At 39.8% G+C, this 20963-nt stretch overlaps 1 long non-coding RNA gene across 2 annotated transcripts; it reads right to left on the reverse strand.

Moving 5' to 3' along the window:
- Nucleotides 1-7442: 7442 nt before the first annotated feature.
- On the reverse strand, nucleotides 7443-20732 carry LOC134484708 (uncharacterized). 2 transcript variants are annotated; one of them, XR_010062393.1, is made up of 2 exons: nucleotides 15912-20732; nucleotides 7443-7547 (listed from the first exon to the last, which is right to left on the reverse strand). It is a non-coding gene; the product is annotated as an uncharacterized LOC134484708 (long non-coding RNA). The 2 variants fall into 2 exon arrangements; XR_010062392.1 differs by lacking the exon at nucleotides 15912-20732 and adding an exon at nucleotides 9241-15875.
- Nucleotides 20733-20963: the final 231 nt, after the last annotated feature.

Consider the following 20963-nt stretch of genomic DNA (forward strand, 5'->3'; position numbering starts at 1 on the left):
GTACACCATATTTACAATGTTATACTCACTCATTACCTGGGTCCCCTTTGTGACCAAAATCATTGCAGAGAATGGAATTTGAAGACAATATTTTTGAGTACACATGGAGGAATATTTACATAGTCCCTTATCATGCCCAACCTCGACTAACAAGGAAGACATGACCAATGAAGATCTTCTTCAAGCAGTTTTACTCAGGAACCTTGATACAATTTTCAGACACTAGGGAACCCCCGGAGCACACTTAAATAGCTAGTGCTGGCCAATCCCAGCAAGCAACGTGGGCCATGCCGGTAGGCTGTCACTATGCAGAAGCTAGCAGACCAGGCAGGGATAGACAAATAAGAACCTGCTTACTACAAGGAGAGCGCACCATTGGGAGGGTGGAAGGTGGAAACCAGTGCCATGTTTGAGGCGGACCAAACACTGCTGCCTATAGTTCCCCCTTTTATTTAATTAACCAAGCAGGCAAAGGAACCACTGAGCATGGTGACCCCCCCAACCACGTGTCTTAGGATCATCTCTTCATTAAACCAGTCTTAGGACAACTCATCTTCCACAAGTTTCCATGCCATAGATAGAAGGTAGGTTGCCCATCACTGTGCACAGTCACTCACACATACTCGGGCGTGAGGGACAACAAGGTCTTCTGAATGACCCTTAGACAGGCTTGAGGGGACTGTCCTGCTTCAATGGCTGCAAACTGTGTGCCACCTCTGAACAAACCTCATTCTAAAATAGAAACCACAGGCACACTAGGGAGACCAGCAGCAAGAGTCCAGCTAGGGTTTCCATACCCACCCATACCCTCAGATGATTCATAGCATTAGCAATCCAAGATGACAATGTTGTAGCCAGTCTAGCATCTGCACGTGTGGAGTTCATCTTCAGGATGGCTACATGTAGCTGATCCATTTAGGAGTCGAATTCTCCTGCCCAATTGCCTTGAAGATAACGTGACAACTGTTTAACCAAATTAGAGGAGTGGGCTTAAAAGTCATGACGTATCGGCATGAGTCTTGGGAACACCAATAGTATCCCCCACCAGGGCTCTGTTTGAACCAGCATTTGGGTCACACCGAGGAGTGTCAGCAACAGCAGGATCATCATTCTTGTAGCACCTCCTGGTCAATCTTTCAGGGACCTACAAAGGATCTTGCAGATCCGGAGGAAACACACAAACAGACCCTCTTGCCCATGCCAACATGGGATCTGGTCCATGCTATAAGCCAGTGATCACATCTTTCCCTTTCACATAACTTTCAATGTGCCCGCCCCACACTGATTTCGGTCAGCAGCAGAAAGGCCATCATCATTCAAAATTAAGAATAAAAGGGGCTAAGGATATCTGTTCCTTGCGGCTTCTACCATGGCCTATTCCCCTTTTTTGTTTAATTATGCATTCCTTCAAGGTACGATGTGCATGCTCAACAACACATTGATGTTGGGGATTATAAGGCAGGTCATGGCACATTCATCTGTTTATAAAAGGATTTGAAAGATTTGGCAGTTTATGCTGGGCCACGATCAGTTTTTAAGTGTTGAGGGTTTCCCCAAGCAGCCCAGGCTTAGAGGCAGTGTCCAACAACATTGGGTCCATTTTCTCCACTCGTAGGGGTAGCATGAATGACACCTCAACAAGTATCCACAGAAACATGAATGTATTTTAGGCTCCCAAATCCAGATATGTGAGTTACATCCATTTGCCAAACCTTTAGGGGCAAAAGTCCTCTAGGATTAACCCCTACACTATGGGGATGGTGAAAAGTGATACACTGTTGACATCCTAAAACTATCTGTCAAGCATCTGCTCAAGACAAGTGAAACTTCTGCTCTAAGGTCTTAGTAAGCACATTAAATTGTTTATGAAACTGTTGGGCTTCATCCAATGATGAGCTTAGGAATATGAACTCCATTCGGGTACATCTATCCACAAGATCATTTCACTCACTGAGAGGAGCAGGCAAACCTTTATGTGCTCTAATATTTTGGACAAAAAACTTGTGACCTCTTTCTCAGATCAATTTCTGAAGTTCCCTCAGCAGCTGGCATACCGTGCTGCTAATTTTAATAGGGCCAGCCACTTCTAATATCTTAACTGCATTAATATATATGACGAATCAGAGAGCAAATTAAAGCAAAGGAACAATTTTGTACACTTCCTGCACAATCTTGAATTCAATTATTTGTGGAGAGCCGGGTTGATATTGGCACAAAATTGTCTCTTGATGGTTAATCACATAAGCTCCACAGCCATTTTTGGATCCATCTGTAAAAATGTTTGGCGCCCCCTATATAGGAACACTGAAAGATCACGGGATGTTCTTTAAAGAAGGTTAGCAAAGAGTGCTTTGGATAATGATTATCTATCTCTCCATGGAATCCACAGCATGATATAGCCCAATCATCCACAGTGCCACACAAGATCTTCATCTGCTGACCTGTATAGGGCACAATGATTGAGGTTGGGGAAACAACAAATTATTGTACGCACTGTTGGATCGCATTCAGGGCTAATCATGCAACTGCTGTATTGTAATACTCTACTGATCTAGCTGGAGAAGCCTTGGGATAAACCCAAAGCAGAGGACCATCTTGCCACAACAATATTGTGTGCTGCCTGTGGGTGGCTAGAATGCATAGCACCCTCCTTCCATCGATGTAAAATTGTGCCTTGTAATCCTTTTTCAACCTTCTCTAAAGCTTCCTTTGCGTCATCAGTCAATTGTCTTGGAGATTACAAGGCCGAATCCACAACTAAAGTATTATACAATGGTTTTAATTCATTATTTGGTAATTTTAAATGACATCTGACCCAATTAATATCTCTGAGTAATTTTTCAAAATCATTAAGAGTCTTAAGATTATCTTTCCTCAATTCAACCTTCTGGGGGATAAAGGTATAAGGACTTAGTTTTGTTCTTAAATAATTTACAAAATTTCCCTTTTGTACCTTTTCTGGGGCAGTAATCAAATCCCCTACCTTCTAGCAATTTAACTAAATTTCCATATACTAAATCTAAAATCTCTTCATACTTTGCAGTTAAAAGGATATCATCTGTAAAATTGGGTGCAGGAAACTTCTGTCTTATTGGGGCAATGGCATTGCCCACAAAAAGTTGACACACAGAAGGGCTATTGGCCATACCCTGTGGTAAAACTACCCATTGTAGTCGTTGATCAAGTTCTTCATGATTGCATGATGGAACAGTAAAAGCAAATCTTTCACTATCTCTTGGACAAAGAGGTATGGAGAAAAAGCAATCGTTTATATCAATCACTACAACAGGCCAACAGTCTGGCAGAGAGGATAAAAGAGGAAGCCCGAGTTGCACTGGGGCCCATGATTTGCATCTGTTCATTAATAACTCGTAAATCATGCAACAGTCTCCATTTCCCTGACTTCTTTTTAAACACAAAAATTGGGGTATTCCAAGATAATACTGATGGTTTTATAAGCTTGGCACCCAGCTTTAGTTGTAGCAAACTTCTCAGAAGAAAGCAGCCACTGAGGAACCCAAACCGGCTCCTCTGTTTTCCAGGTAATGGGGACCCTTCTTCAGTGGCCCCATGGAAAAACCCAGGACCTGATTCCTTTCTCTCTGTTGGGCAGTTATAGGGTTAGTCATACCCTGCAGGTGTTTCCCTATTCCAATACCAGGAAAATAGCCAATATGTTTCATAATCTTTAGTGAAGTTTCCGAATACTCAGTGGTCAATTTGAAACCCATATCTTTCAGCAAATATCTCCCCCAAAGGGAAATGGGCAAATCCAACCCATAGGGTTGCATAACTCCTGAATGCCCTTCCTGATCTTTCCAACTCAGTTGTCTTGCCCTCATATCAGGAGCTTTTGTCTAATGGAGACCTTGTAATGTTTGAGATGAGGCCTGTACTGGTCTTCCAGAGGGCCAATCTTTCTTAGCTATTATACTTCTATCGGCCCCTTTATCCAACACTCCTAGGATCCTTTTACCATCTACCCTTAGCTCCATTACTGGGCGTTGGTTTAAACCCAAGGCTAAAAATGTAAGGTCGGGGACTGTGGAATGGAAACCATTCTCTCCTCTCCCTCTAGAGTGGGCTACAAATCTTTCATGAAGTCTAGGCAAAAGTAATATTTGGGGTATTCTGTCCCCAGGGGAAATGGTACCAATACCTTTCAGTGATTCTACCATGATCTTGACTACCCCAGTTTAATCTGGGTAAATAACTCCTGGATGGACATGTAGTCCTTTTAAATATGTAGATGATCTCCCTATAAGTAACCCTACTGGCCCAGGTTCAAGGGGTCCTTTAAAATCAGATTCTATCAACTAGACCCCCATTCAAGGCGTTAGTACAGGTCTGCTGGTGGAGCAGAGGTCCAGTCCTGTGGAGCACTTAGTGGCTCACCTTGTCCTCTCGGATGGCGAAGGGACGGCCATATCTCGTGACTCTGTTATACGTCCTGATTCTCCACTGGCCCATATATTTGTAGGTCCTGGTGTCCTGGAACCGGCTGTCCATTTTTTGGACCTGCTCCACCAAAACCCGAGCTAAGAGGCTGCCCATTGATGTCTTTTACCGAGTGGCACTCATGAGCCCAATGGTTCCCCTTTTTGGACTTGTGGCACAGACCTTGTTGCCTTGGGCGTTGGCCAATTCCTGTACTGAATAGACTTCTCCTTTCTCAACATTGCCTTTTTAGGTGCACCTGTTGATCACACTTAACACACACTCCTGAACTTCCTCCTTTTCTCTGCGTCTTCTGCATAACAGCATCCACAAGTCCAGCATTAGACAAGGTCACCCTATTTCCCTACAGACCTTCATCCAAGCTTCAAGTCCCTTATTCTTGTAAGGAATGATAGCAGCTCGACATTCCTTTGTGCACTGTTCATAGGCCAACTGTTTAATCAACGCCATAGCCGTATCGGGGTCGCCAAAGACTCTCCCCGCTGCTTCCACTAATCAGGCTACAAAGTCAGAGAATGGCTCCATAGGTCGTTGAAGGATCTTGATTAGGTTTCCACTCACTTCTCCCTTATTAGGTAAGGATTTCCATGCCTTTGTTGTAACTTCTTAATCTGCTGGTAAACCTGTCCTGGATACCCTGTCTGAGCATTGGCAAAGCGTCCCTGACCCAGCAGCATATCTCTATCCCAGACAGACTGGCTGCCCCTCGCCCTGCTGCCAAGTTAGAGTCAGCATGTTCATTGGGAAACTCAATAAGACAAGTTCTCCAATACAAATACTGTCCCAGTCTAAGACAGGCCCTAGTAAGTTTAATCCAATCACTAGGAGTCATGCAAAATCTGTGTCAGACCTCAACCTAAGCTATGGTAAATGAGGCCATAATGCCATAAGTGTTACTGATTCCTTCAGGGACTTGATCACCTTAAAGTCTAAAGGCTCATGATACCTTTGTTGATTAGCATCCACATAAACAGGATAGGCCAGATTCACTTCTGTGCGGACTGGCTCCCACACTTCTGGACAGAATGGACTACCTGGTTGTTGCATGCCCAATGTCTCGCAAGAAGAAGCCGTGGCTACAGGATTCCTCTGCGAACAAGCCTTTATTGTACAGCTCTCTTGAACAGGGACAGTGGGACCTCAAGCAGCAAGAGGGCTCACCTTATATAGACAGCAGCAGAGGCTATGCTAATTGTCCTTCAGGGATTGGTGGAGCATGAATTACCTCATTAGCATTGTGCTGCTCCCTCATTAGCATATTACTAGCCAATTGATGCTGGGTGAAAACCCTGCACATGTACAGTGCCGTTGTTAACCACAGGAGGACCCCCTGCACCTGAAACTTTATTTTCTCCCTCTACAACTTTGCAGGGAGGAGGAGCTAAGGGGACCCTCCTACGGAGTTCGTCCACCATTTTAGACTTTTTCCTTTTCTTCTTCTTAATCTGTTTCGTCTGTTTCTTCCTCTATATCTGTCTTTTCTGAGTCTGTCTCCTTTGTACTTCCCTGGTTTTCTGTACTTTCCTCTTGAAGCATTTCATGGGCAGCTTTCCCCTTCTCTATAGTTGCCTGACAACATTTTTGATCCTCAGGACAACTATGCAGTAAATGCCACACTGGATGGACCCCAGGTCTTAGAGTCCCCTGTTCCAATGCAAAATCAAGGTCTTTCCCTATTTTTTCCCAACTTGCCACAGTAAGGTTACCAGAGTCTGAGAACCAGGGAGCAAAGACATGGCATTCACACAAAAATCTCTCTATGGTGCTCCTTTTTATTTTTAGTTCCTTATGCTCAAACAGCTCTTGAAGAGCCAGAAAAATTGGATGAGACTGTGAGGTCCTCAGGATCAAAACTTTCTAGGCTGCTGTGACTTCCTAAGCGTCTTCCTAATTTCAGTTTGTTTCTACCGAGAACTTACTTTTTAACTACCCTGAGAATTTAAAACCACTTATTTCCCACGGTCCTTATGGTCCCACCTTACCTTGGGAAATTTCCAGCGATGCCCCGACTGCAAGAAGTTCTGATATCAGGAGGTCACTTTACGGGTCACCACTTGCCGTGTCCACCCTCGACCAGCATGGAAGACACGAATAGTGAAGATCTTCTTCAACGAGTTTTACTCAGGAACGTTGATACAATTTTCTGACCACAGGGAACCCCCAAACCAAACTTAAATAGATAGTGCTGGCCAATCCTAGCAAGCCAAATGGGTCATGCAGATAGGCTTTCAAAATGCAGAATCTGGCAGGCCAGGTGGCACAGCCAAATAAGGAATAGTTTACTAAAAGGAGAGCTCACCATTGGGAGGGTGGAAGGCAGAAACTAGCACCAACTTAGAGTCCTGGCACGTCGCAGCTGCCTACAGTTGCTTTTCAAGGAATTTACAATAAGAAATTCAAATACAATATTCATTCAATAAAAGGTCTGTAGGGAAAATACTAGACTTTGGGAAACAGAGAAAACCTAGAAAATTGAACTGTATGTCACAGGAAAAAATCTGTGACATACAGAATAATAATATTCTCTAGAAGAATCTCCAACACTCCATGTTCCTACATCTTTATTACCCATGCCAAGCCCCTGAACAAGTTTCTCCATTCAGAACATGAAACCACTAGTGAAGCAGAGAGAAATCTCTAGAATTAGACAGATGGAGTACATAAAGTTTTCCACTGTGTCAGAGGAGACATACTTTGAAAGTGGTTACTGTTTGACATGTAATTCAGAGAAATTGGGGAGTGATAATAAAGAGGATGAAGAGATAGGAAATGGGTAGAAGGATGCTGGCCTTCTATCTTGGTATAAAAAAACAAGGAAGAAATATGTGGTCCTTTGTAAAACTCAGAGAGCCCTTGGTAGGTGTTGAGTGGGATGGCTGAAGAGATAGCCTTGATCTGAGCTTCTATATAAGGGAATAAGGAACTGTGAGGCTCTTAGAAGCTTGTAGACTTCCCTGTTCTTATGGTTCCTGGAAGTCAAAGGGTTTATATCATTTATTTCTTTATTCCAAAAGCCAAGTGTTGTGAAGGGCACAGTTGTTTTCCTGAGAACTCATGACCTTTACACTTTTTCGCAAGAAGAAAAGGTCCTAAGGAAGAAGGGAAAAACAAGTATTGTGTCACTAACTAAAGGTAAACACATACATGCTTTGTATACCTATCATGCACTTTGTGTCTGACACTGATATTTGGGAGAGAGAAGTGCTTCTAGTTGGGACTTCAATAACTCAGTCATTCCACTAGTATTACTCTACCACTTCAGATTTCTGAGTCAATATTTGTGATGGCTTTGCAGCTTTCTTTTCTTTTATATCATTCATTTTTTTATATTTAAACAAAATTTATTGCTTTTTAATTAGATGTTTCTATATATACATTTAAAATATTATTTCCTTTCCCAGTTTCCTGTGCATAAGATCCCTACCTGTTCCATACCCTTCTTCTCTAACCAAACTTTCTGCGCATGACATTGTCTTGAACAGGGAGACAAATTAGAGGGGACAAGGGCTTCTCTTTTCAATGTTGCCCAAAAAGGCCATCCTCTGCAGCATATGCATTTGTAGCCATAGACTACTCCATGTACTTTCTCTGATTATTGGTCTAGTTATAAAAATCTCTGGTTCATTGGCATCATTGTTCTTATGTGGTTTAAAGCACGTTCAGTTCTTCTAATCCTTTTTTTTTTTAATTTAACCACATGTCTGTTTTCAGTTCACTGGTTTGCTACTAGCATTCACTTCTGTATTTGACATGCTGTATCTGTGTCTCCAGTAAATATCTATATCCAGTTCCTTGCAGAATGCACTTCCTACCTTCATCAATCTTATCTAGTTTTTTTTTTTTTTTTTGGTCTGATGTATACATATATACTTTTGGTGGCTCTTACACCTATGAAGTTAATTGGAAAGTTAACATGGATTCTGACCAACTAGGTCAAGAATATAGAATTCAAAAATGACAATTTCAAAGAGACTCCCCCTGTTTTTATGAACCTATTGAAGTAGACTTTATTTTTCTCTTTTATTCAGAGCTGGGGAAGGAACCGAGGGTCTTGCGCTTGCTAGGCAAGCGCTCTCCATTGAGGTAAATCCCAAACCTTAAGTAGACGTTTAACTGGTCCTCAGGTCATTCTTTTCCCTGCACATCATCCAGTATCTTACGTTTGGCCTGAAGAAAGAATCATGGTAAATCATCCTAAACCCTCAATTCTGGCCATGGGAACACTGGACGCTAGAGAGTGTAGTACTGATATCAAATGGGACAAGAAACAGAATTCAATAGTCAATGTTTTCTTTGTTCTCCTGATGTCTGGTAATTTTTTGATAAAATAAGAATTTGGGAGATTACATTTGAAGTAGGTACACAGAATTTACACTATTATACTTACTCTATATCAGGGCCCCATATGTGACAATATCATTGCAGAAAATGGTACTTGAAAACAGAATTTTTGAGATCAATTTCTGAGAAAAATTTATAAAGTCACCTAACAAGGAATTTACAATAAGAAATTGAAATACAATATTCGTTCAATTATACATCTGTAGGGAAAATACTGGTCATTGTGATACAGAGAAAACCTAGAAAATTTAACTGTGTGTCACAGGAATGAACCGGGGATTAAAAATATTATCTAGGAACATCTCCTACACTCCATGTTCCTAAATCGTTTTCACCCATGCCACGCCCCACAGCATGTAACCACTAGTCAAGCACAGAGAATTCTCTAGCTTTAGAGAGAAGGTGTATATAAAGGTTTCCACTGTGTCATAGGAGACATACCTATAAAGTGCAAACTTGAATCTGGTCAATGTAAGGAAAGGTGTTCATCAGGTAGGCCATGACAGTTTTCAGTGACATCATTGTCAGGCATTCCCTGAAAACTCTCTTCTAACCTGGAGAGCACTAGATTCTTCTGTGATGTCACAAGTGTTGTTGTGACTGCAACTTCCTCTGAGATATTCTTTCAGTACTTCTAGGGTTTACTAATAGGCCTCTACTTCAGAGCACATTTGGGAGTGATAACAAAGACGATGAAGAGAATAGAAATAGGGAGAAAAAAGCTGATCTTCTTTCCTGGTATAAAAAACAAGGAAGAAATATGTGGTCCTTTGGAAAGTTCAGTGAGTCCTTTGTAGGGTTTGAGTGATATCGCTGAAGAGATAGCATTGATCTGAGTCTTCCACATAAGGGAATCAGGAGCTGGGAGACTCTCAGAAGCATTTGCACGTCTCTGTTCTTATCTGGACTTCTCTGTTCTTATGGTTCCTTGAAATAAGAGAGTTTATATCATTAATTTCTTTATACCAAAAGCCAAGTGTTGTGAAGGGCACAGTTGTTTTCCTGAGAACTCATGACCCTTACTCTTTTTTTCAAGAAGAAAAGGTCCTAAGGAAGAAGGGAAAAACAAGTATTGTATCCCTAGTTCTGAATAAACTCCTCCACACTTTGGATACCTATAGTACAGTTTGTCTCTCACACTGATATCTGGGGTAGAGAAGTATTTGTAGTTGAGACTTCATCATCTCAGTCTTTCCACTAGTATTACTCTGAATAACACTTCAGATTTCTGTGTCAAGATGTCTTTTTACTTGGCAGCTTTCTTTCTTTCATATCATTCTTTTTTTATTTTTTACCAAAATTTATTGTTTTATAACTGGATGTTTCTATATTTACTTTTAAAATATTATTTCCTTTCCCAGTTTCCTGCCCATAAGGTTCCTACCCGTTCCATTTCCTTCTTTTCAAACCAGCCTTTCTGCCGCAATGCATTCCCTTGAACTGGGAGACAAAGTAGGGAATACAAGAGCTTCTCTTTCCAATGTTGCCCAAAAAGGCCATTTTCTGCCACATATGCATTTGGAGCCATAGGTTAGTCCATGTACTTTCTTTGTAAATCTGTCTATTATAAGAAAGCGCTGGTCACGGGCATTGTTATTCTTCTCGGGTTGAAAGCACCTTCAGCTCTTTGAATCCTTTTTCAAAATTTACCAACAAGAGGTCTGTTTTCAGTTAACTGGTATGTCCCAGCATTCACTTTTGTATTTGACAGGCTGTATCTGTATCTCTCAGTAAATATTTATACCTGGTTCCTTGCAGAATGAACTTCTTACCTTCATCAATCTTATCTAGTTTGGTTGGCTGATGAGTACAAATATAATTTTGGTGGCTCTTACACCTATTTTGTCAAGTGGAATGTTTACATGGATTTTGCTGAACTATGTGAAGAATGTAGAATTAAGGAATGACAATGCAAATAGATTCCGTCCTGTTTTTATGAACCTATTGAAGTAGACGTATAACTGGTCCTCAAGCCATTCTTCTTCCTGCCCATTATCTGGTATCTTACATTTGGTTTTAAGAAAGAATCTTGGTAAAACATCCTAAACCCTCAGTTCTGGCTATGGGAAAACTGGAAGCTAGATAGTGTAGTACTGATATCAAATGGGATTAGATAACCAAATACAATAGTCCATGTTGTTTTTGATTTCCTGATGTCTGGTAATTTTTTTGTTAAAATAAGTATTTGTGAGTTTATCATTTGAAGTAGTTTTACAGTATTTATGCTGTTATACTCACTATATAGCTGGGCCCACTTTGTGACAAAAATCATTGCAGAAAATGGAATTAGAAAACAGAATTATTGAGTACACATTGAGGAAAATTTACAAAACCCCCTATCAAGGAATTAACCATAAGGAATTGAAATACAATATTCATTAAATTAAAGGTCTGTAGGGAAAATACTGGCCTTTGGGAAACAGAGAAAACACAGAAAATTGAACTTTATATCAACGGAATGAAACTGGGAATAAAAATATTATCTAGAGGGGCTGAGGATTTAGCTCAGTGGTAGAGCGCTTACCTAGGAAGCGCAAGGCCCTGGGTTCGATCCCCAGCTCCAAAAAAAAGAACCAAAAAAAATATTATCTAGAATTATCTCCTACACTCCATGTTCCTAAATCTTTTCTACCCTGTCTAATTTTCTCCATTCAGAGCATGTAACCACTTGTGAAGCAGAGAGAAGTCTCTAGCTTTAGAGAGATGTGTTATGTATAGGTTTCAACTGTGTAACGGGAGACATACTTGGAAAGTGAAAATTCGAATCTGGTCAATGTAAGGAAAGGTGTTCAGCAGGTAGTCCACAGCAGTTCTCAGTGCCATAATCATTAGGACCTCCCTGAAAACTCTCTTGTAACCTTGAGCGTCCTAGCTTCTGTGATGTCACAACTATTGTCGTGACTGCAACTGCCTCTCAGTTATTCCTTCACCAATAGGTTTTACTAATATTCTCTAATTCAGAGCAAATTGTGGTGTGGTAACAAAGAGGAAGAAGTGTTTGGAAATGGGGAGAAGGAAGCGGGCCTTCTGTCTTGGTATAAAAAATAAGGAAGAAAAATGTGGTCCTTTGGAAAGTTCAGTGAGTCCTTTGTAGGGCTTGAGTGATATCGCTGAAAAGATAGCCTTAATCTGAGCCTTATAAATAAGGGAATCATGAGCTTGGAGACTCTCAGAAACAACAGGACTTTCCTGTTCTTATGGTTCCTGAGGGATTATATCATTCATTTCTTTATTCCAAAAACCAAGTGTTGTGAAAGGCACAGTTGTTTTAATGAGAGCTAAGGACCTTTACTCTTTTTGTCAAGAAGAAAAGGTACTAAGGAGAAGGGAAAAACAAGTATTCTGTCCCTAACTCAAGGTAATCATCTCCTCTGTGCTTTGGATACCTATAGTGCAGTTTGTGTCTGACACTGATATTTGGGAGAGAATGTTCTTCTAGTTGAGAATTCATCATCTCAGTCTTTCCACTAGTATTACTATGACTATGACTTTAAATTTCTGAGCCAATAATTGTTATGACTTTGCACATTTATTTTCTTTTATATCATTCATTTTTTTATATTTTAGCAAAATTAATTCCTTTTAACTAGATTTTTAACTAGATATAAACATTTAAAATATTATTTCCATTTCCAGTTTCCTGATTAAAAGTTCCCTACGCATTCCATTTCCTTCTTCTCTAAACAGCCTTTCGGACTCGTGACATTCCCTTGAACTGGAAGACAAACTAGGAAGGACAAGTGCCTCTCTTTTCAATGTTGCCCAAAATGACATCCTTAGCCACTTATTCATTTGGAGCCATAGGTCAGTACATGTATTTTCTTTTTATATTATTCTAGTACAATAAAGCTCTGTATCATTGATATAGTTGTTCTTATGGTGTTGAAAGCACCCTCAGCTCTTCTAATCCTTTTTCAAGATTTAGCAACAATAGGTCCGTTTTCAGTGCACTGGTTTACTACCACCATTCACTTCTGTATTTGACATGCTGTATCTGTGTCTCTCAGTAAATATCTATATCTGGTGCCTGGCAGAAAGCACTTCTTACCTTCATCAATCTTACCTAGTTTTGTTGGCTGATGTATACATATATACTTTTGGTGGCTCCTACACCTAAGTGTTTAAGTGGAAAATTATCATGGATTCTGGCCAAATATGTCAATAGTGTAAAATTCACAAATGACAATTTCAAATAGACTCTCTCCTGTTTTTATTAACTTATTAAAGAAGATGTTTAACTGGTCCTCAAGACATTTTTCTCCCTGTCCCTAGTCCAGTATCTTACTTTTGGACTTAAGAAAGAATCATGATAAATCATCCTACCCTTATGTCTGGGCATGGAAACACTGAAAACTAGATAGAGTGTACAGGAATGACCTGTGAATAAAAATATTGTCTATAAGAACTTCCTACACTCTGCACTTTTCTGTTCTTATGGTTCCTGGAAGACAGTGGGTTTATATCATTCATTTCTTTATTCCAAAAGCCAAGTGTTTGAAGGGCATATTTGTTTTCCTGATAAGTCATGACCTTTATACTTTGTCAAGAAGAAAAGGTCCTAAGGAAGAAGGGAAAAACAAGTACTGTATGCTTAGCTCCAAGTAAACTCATGCTTTGGATATCTATAGAGCACTTTGTGTCTGACACTGATATTTGGGAGAGAGAAGTGCTTCTAGTTGAGACTTGATCATCTCAGTCTTTCCACTAGTATTACTCAGACTACCACTTCAATTTCCTAGGAAATACATGTGATTACTTGGCATCTTGCTTTTCTTTTATGTCATTCATATTTTTTAGAAAATTTTATTGCTTTTTTTAAACTGGATGTTTTCTATATTTACATTTAAAATATTAATTCCTTACCCAGTTTATTCCCTTAAGATCCCTACATGTTCCCTTTTCTTACTTCTATAACCAGACTTTCTGTCCATTGACATTCCCTTGAACTGGGAGACAAATTAGGGAGGACCACGGGCATCATCACCATTTTTGCCCAAAAAGGCCATCCTCTGCCACATATAAATTTGGAGCCATAGATCAGTCCATGTACGTTCTTTGTTTATTGGTCTGGTATCCGAAGGCTCTGGTTTATTGGCATTGTTGTTCTTATGAGGTTGAAATCACCTTCAGCTCTTCTAACCTTTTTCAATATTTACCTACAAGAGGTCCGTTTTCAGTTCACTGGTTTGCTACTAGCATTCACTTCTGTATTTGACATGCCGTATCTGTGTCTCTCAGTAAATATCTTTATCCAGTTCCTGGAAGAATGCACTTATTAGCTGTATCAATCTTATCTAGTTTTGGTGGCTGATGTATATAAATAATTTTGGAGGCTTCTACACTTACGTTGTTAAGCGGAATGTTAACAAGGATTCTCCCCAACTATGTCAAGAACGTAGAATTCACAGATGACAATGTAAATAGACTTCCTCCTGTTTTTATGAACCTATTGAAGTAGACATTTAACTGGTCCTCAAGCCATTCTTCTCCCCTGCCCATCATCTGGTAGATTACATTTGGCCTTAAGAAAGAATCATGGTAAAACATCCTAAACACTCAAGTGTGGCCATGGGAACACTGGAAGATAGATAGGGTAGTACTGATATCAAATGGGAGTAGAGAACCGAATAAAAAATCCATGTTATACTTTGCTTTCCTAATGTCTGGTAATTTTTTTGATAAAAAAATGGAATTTGGGAATTCATCATTTGAAATAGGTACACAGTAGTTACAGTGTTGTACTCATTCTATAGCTGGGCCCCCTTTGTGACCAAAATCATTGCAGAAAATTTAATTGGAAAACAGAATTTTTGATTACACAATAAGGAACATTTACAAAGTCCCCTATCAAGGAATTTACAGTAAGAAATTGAAATACAATATTCATTCAATTAAAGGTTGTAGAGAAAATGCTGGCATTTGGGAAAGAAAGAAAACACAGAAAATTGAACGTTATGTCACAGGAATGAACCTGGGAATAAAAATATTATCTAGAATTATTTCCTACACTCCAGGTTCCTAAATAGTTTCTACCCATGCTAAGCCCCTGCCTAACTTTCTACATTCAGAGCATGTAACGACTAGAGAAGCAGAGAGAAGTCTCTACTTTAGAGTGATGTAGTACATACAGGTTTCCACTGTGTTTCCTGAGACATACCTGGTAAGGGCACTCTTGAATCTGGTCAATGTAAGGAAGTGTTCAGCATGTAGATCACGGTAGTGCTCAGTGACATTATCATTAGAACCTCCCTGAAAACTCTCTTATAATCTGGTGACCCCTAGCTCCTTCTGTTGTCATGACTGCAACTGCCTCTCATATTTTCCTTCAATACCTCTAAGGTTTACTATTTGGCCTAATTCAGAGACAATTTGGAAGTGAGTAAAAAGAGGATGAAGGATATGAAATGGAGACAAGGAAGCTGGCCTTCTGTCTTGGTATAAAAAAAAAAACGAGGAAAAATATGTGGTGCTTGGGAAAGCTTAGTATGTCCTTGTTAGGTGTTGAGGGGTATCTCTGAAGAGATAGCCTTTATCTTCGTCTTCCACATAAGAGAATCAGGAGCCGGGAGCCTCTCAGAAGCATCTGGACTTCCCTGTTCTTTTGCTTTCTGGAAGTCAGAGAGTTTATATCATTCATTTCTTTATTCCAAAGCCAAGTGTTGTGAATGGCACAGTTGTATCCCTGACAGGTTATGGACTTTATACTTTTTGTCAAAAAGAGAAAGTTACTAAGGAAGATGGGATGGACAAGCATTATGTCCTCAGCTCAGAGTAAACTCTTCAATGTTTTGGATACCTATAGTGCAGTTTCTGTCTGATACTTCTATCTGGGAGAGAGAAGTGCTCTAGTTCAGATATCATCATCTTAGTCTTACCACTTGTATTACTCTGACTATCATTGTAGATTTCCAAGTGAATAGGTATACTTAGTTGGCAGTTTACTTTTATTTTATATCTTTCATTTTTTAGCAAATTTTATTGCTTTTTTTAACTGGATGTTTCTATATTTTCATTTAAAATGTTATTTCCTTTCCCAGTTTCCTGCCTAAAAAATCCTTTACTGGTTACACTGCCCTTCTACTATAACCCTCCTTATTACCCCTTGACATTACCTTGAACTTGGAGTCAAAGCTAGGGAGGACCAAGGACTTCTTCTTCCATTGGTGCCCACCAAGTCCATCCTCTTCCACATATGCAGTTGGAGCCATAGCTCTGTCCATGTACATTCTTTGAATATTGTTCTAGTATCAGAAAGCTCTGGTTCATTGGCATTGTTGTTCTTGTAGTGTTAAAGCCCTTCAGCTCTTGTAATCTTTTTTTTTAAATCTAAAAACAAGAAGTCCATTTCCAGTTTACTGGTATGCCACTAGCATTCACTTCTGTATTTGGATAATCTAGCTGTGTCTCTCAGGAAATATCTATATCTGACAGAATGCATTTCTTTTTTTTTTCATGTGTATTTATTTGATTTATTCATCCCTTCTGACAAAAGGCATTCATATTCTCTATTGTCAAGCTGATGATTAATATGCAACACAGTTAATAATCCTAACAGTATTATTTTTATTCTTTTGTCCAGTGGTCTCTGGATTCCTTAGTTGGGTGCTTTCCTTTTGGAAAGATACGAGCAAACAGCCCTACTGAAACCTTTACGTTGGGTCCTTACACTGACTAGCAGAATATATCTTTTCTACAGCAAAATGCTTTGTGGCAACAGAAAAAGCATTATCTTTCAAATTGAAATTATAAACATGCCTTATGTGAATAATTATACCTATATTCCCCTCTATCTTTGTATAAATTTAAAATCGACAGGCATTTATCTTTTTTTTTTTTATTAACTTGAATGCATTTCTTACCTCCATCAATCTTGTGTAGTTTCGGTGGCTGATGTATATATATATGTACTTTTGTTGGCTCCTACAGCTATAATTTTAGCTGGAATTTTAACATGAATTCTGCGCATCTAGGTCAAGACTGTAGAATCCACAAATGGCAACACCAATTAGACAAATTAGACTCCATCCTGTTCTTTTGAAACTACTTATATTGAGGCTTCATTGGTCCTCAAGTCATTCCTCTCACTTTCCATCCTCCTATATCTTATGTTTGACTTTAATAATGAATCATGGTAAAATATCCAAAACCCTCAAGTATGGCAATGAAACACAGGAAGGTAGATATTGTGGAACTGATATCAAGTGGGACTAGAGAAACGAATTAAATAGTCCATGTGGTACTTTCCTTTATTAATGTCTGGTAATTTTTGGATAAAATAAGGATTTGGGAGTGTGTCATTAAAGTATGTATACAGTATTTACACTGTTATGCTCATTCTATAATTGGGCCACCTCTGTTGCCAAAAATCATTGCAGAAATGGAATTGGAAAAAAGAATTTTTGACTACACATTCAGGAATATTATAAAGTCCCCTATCATGGAATGTACAATAAGAAAATATAATATAATAGTCATTCTATTACAGGACTATAGGGAAAATCCTAGTGTTTTGAAAACAGATAAATCTGAGAAAATTGAACTATAGGCTATAGGAATGGACCTGGGAATAAAATTATTATCCACATTAATCTCCTCCACTCTAGGTTCCTAAATCTTTTCTACCCATGCCAAGTCCCTAGCTATCTTTCACCATTCAGAGCATGTAATCATTAATGAAGCCAAGAGAATTCTCTAGCTTTAGAGATACAGTAGGTAAAGTTTTCCACTGTGTCACAGGAGACACTCCTGTAAAGTGCACCCTTGTATCTACTCAATGGTAGTAAAGCAGTTAAGAGGGTAGTCCATGGCAATTCTCAGTGATATCAACATTAGTCCCTCCCTGAAAAATCTCTTATATTCTGGAGAGCCCTAGCTTCTTCTGTGATGTCACAAGTATTGTTGTGTCTTCAACTGCACCTCGGATATTCCTTCAGTACCTATAGGATTTACCAATTAGCCTTCTGTTCAGAGTAAACAGCCATTTGGGAGGGAGAACAAAGAGGATGAAGATATAGAAATGGGGAGAAGGAAGCTGGCCTTCTGTCTTGGCATAAAATTAAAGAAGAAATATGTGGATCTTGGGAAAACACCCTGGGAAGATGGCTTTAATTATTTTTTTCTATGGGTTCACCAAGCTCATGAAGAAGTTGCTGAACCTTTTGCCAGATGGTAAAGTTTCTAGATACCCCTTATTTGATTTTGATGGTCCTGGGGATTGTATGATTGATGGTAAATGTTTCCCAGAATGAGTGCTAGAGCCAGGTTGATGTTTAGATGCTTTAGAAGACATGGAAAATTTTTTTATATTCTTGGGCTAATGGCACAAGGTCTACATGATTTTTTTTTCGATGTGGACTGTCCTTCAGACCTTTGTAAATATAAAAATGGTTTTGTATCTTTGAAGTCTAATTTGCACAGTGACAAATCACTTTGAGCATGGAGAACACTTTCTGGAGCACTAGCGAGGGGTGAAGAAATTCCGTGAAACCTAGGGCAGATGGTGAACATGCCTTTTCAGTTGAAGGAGGAGTTACTTGAGCATCTTGGGACAATAAGGAATGTCTGGCATGCCCTTGTAAGGATTGGCAACCTTCCACAATTCCTTAGTATTTTTTGAAAATTCCACGTCCCTTTAGGCAGATGGAGAAGGTGTGAGACTCACCTGAGGAGTAGTTGTAGCTTTTGGTGTCTCTTTGGCAGCAAAAGATGGCACAAGATCCCTTTTGGCAGAAGGGGTAAGGTTGAAACAGTCTCCCTTAGAGGAGAAATTCCTAAAGACTCCATCAAAAGGATAAAATCTTAACCCTTTGTTTCTAGAAACTCGATGCCTGTGGTCCAATTTGGTATACGGAGAATGTCAAGTATTTCTCCACAGAGTGGACATGTGAAATAAATCTAATGGGGTAGATGGGGATAGTTGTAAAGCATGCTTTTCAGATGCAGTATATCCTACGACATCCTTCTCACATGAGGAAGGTCTTAATGTATCGTGTATATATGTGGAAATCCTGACTGTGATGTCAGAATGGGGGGAATGTATTAGAGCTACCTCTGAGATGTGACCTCTCCTAGAGAAACAGGGGCATATGTGAGAGGTCTGAGACACTCATGTGCAGATAAGGAGGTTCTAGACATCGTTGTGTAACTGTGTAAGTTCCAAGAAAAATTTCCTCTGCAGGAAAAATGGAAAGAGACTTTCATATTGAAGTATTGAAGTGTCAGGTTCCCTACCCTGCTTGATAGGCAAAACAAGTTCCAAGGCCCCTTCAGGAGATAAGGTAAAATTGAAAGGCTTTTAGGTATTTGGCAAGTGTCTGGGTCAGTTTGTGGGTATAAAGAAGGACTGGAAACCCTTTGTGCATATTTGGAAGAGTGTGTAGCATCTTCTGTAGTTGGGGAAGATGGCTGATCTTGAGGAGATTAAGAAGTTCCTATAGTCATCTGTGAAGTTTGCGGAGGTCATATCCATTCTTTGCACAAATGGAATCCAAGGAATCCCTTTCCTCAGATGTCGAGGATGCTACAGACACTGGTGTTTGCATATCATGTTCCCCTACTCCTTGTTCATATATGGTTGGATCCATGACCTTCTCTACATATGCAATATGTCCTAGAACATATTTTGTACATGTGTTGCGTCCACAAGCCATTTCTAAATATGTGGCTGTGGGTAGAACTCCTTTTGTAGATGTTTCTTGTCCTGCAGACTCTTTTTGAGATAGAGTACTACTCAGAGAATCATGCTCAGTTTTGGGAAATTCTAGCATCTCTGATGTACATGTGGAAAATTTTGGAGCCCCTCTTTTCAGGACAGAATGACATAGAGTCCCCTGAGGAGGAAGGGTATGTTTTATCTTCTCTGTACATTGTATCAATATGGAGTCTGCATGACTCCTTGACAGTGTGTTATGATAAAATTGTCTCTTTTGTGCTTGATGACAAGTCAGGAGGGTCCTTTTTGGTGGTAGAGGATATTTAAATATTTCTCTGTTTTATAGGGACATTGGAAGTACTGGGGGAGATGGTGAGGGTGCTAGATCATATTTTTTATGTGAAGAAGGCACAAGAGTTCCTTAGGTGGACTCACAATTTTCTAACATATCTTGTGTGGGTGTGGAACTCTCAAGAGCCCCTTCAAAAACAGGCAGTCATTCTTGATCTAATGGTGTACATGCAGAAAGTTTTGTCACTCCTCTTCTGTTATGTGTGTTATGAGGTTGACTTGAGGATTTGTGACTGTATTTTGCCCCCCTTGGATCATAAGTGATGATTTAAGTCCTTTTTTAATAGTAGAGGACTTTGAAGTTCCTCTTGGATTAATAGGGATTTCAGAAATCCCCGTTGTCAGCAAAATCAGTTTTCAACTCATTTTACCCGAAGCAGATTGCATAAGGCACTTTGGTGGAGATGGGGGACATCTTTGAGTGTCTTTGTGAGTGGACAAAGCTCTCTGCCAAGTTTTGGCAGTTGGCGAAGGTATTAAAGTCTCATGCAGAGAGTGGGCAGGACTTAATCCATTTGTGGAATATGGAAATCATTGAGATTACCTTTAAGAGAAGAAGATGTGCAGACCATTTTGTTTGATGGGGCTTTTTGTACCTCCCCTCGACCAGAGGGGTCTTCTCCAACACATTTGGAGGAGAATTGGAAAGACTGGAGACCTGCAGGATAGGGAATGAACATTTGAAACTCCTTTGGAAACTCTGTGAGACAGAAGAGTGGACAATACTGAGACCTCAGGGAAGGAGAGACTGCTACCTCCGCCCACTTGTTCCCACAGTCCTAGCCCAAGAGGAAAGTGCATAGTGCATCTGGACACATGTATATAGAAGCAGTCAAGCTGCAGGAGCCCTGCAGTTCAAACTGCAACTGGATCTGAACTGGTCCTAACAGCATCCTACTCCCAAATCTCGTGTGGTGTGGTCAGACTGAGACCATCGGAGGGACAGAAACCCCTGAGAATTCTGCTCACATTCCTGACTTAAAAAAAAAAACAAAAAACACCTAGCTCCATCTGGGCCTCCTGTGCATAGGGACATAGGAGCAGTAGGGGCTGGATGTTTCTTCGTGCCTCTCATAAAGAACTGAAAGTCAGCCTGATTGATTCAGATTGGCTGTAAGCAAATAATTTTCTGTGCCTAGGAAAGGGTTTAAAATATTTTCAT

This window comes from Rattus norvegicus, assembly GCF_036323735.1.
Source record: "Rattus norvegicus strain BN/NHsdMcwi chromosome Y unlocalized genomic scaffold, GRCr8 chrY_unlocalized_33, whole genome shotgun sequence".
NCBI classification, from domain to species: domain Eukaryota; kingdom Metazoa; phylum Chordata; class Mammalia; order Rodentia; family Muridae; genus Rattus; species Rattus norvegicus.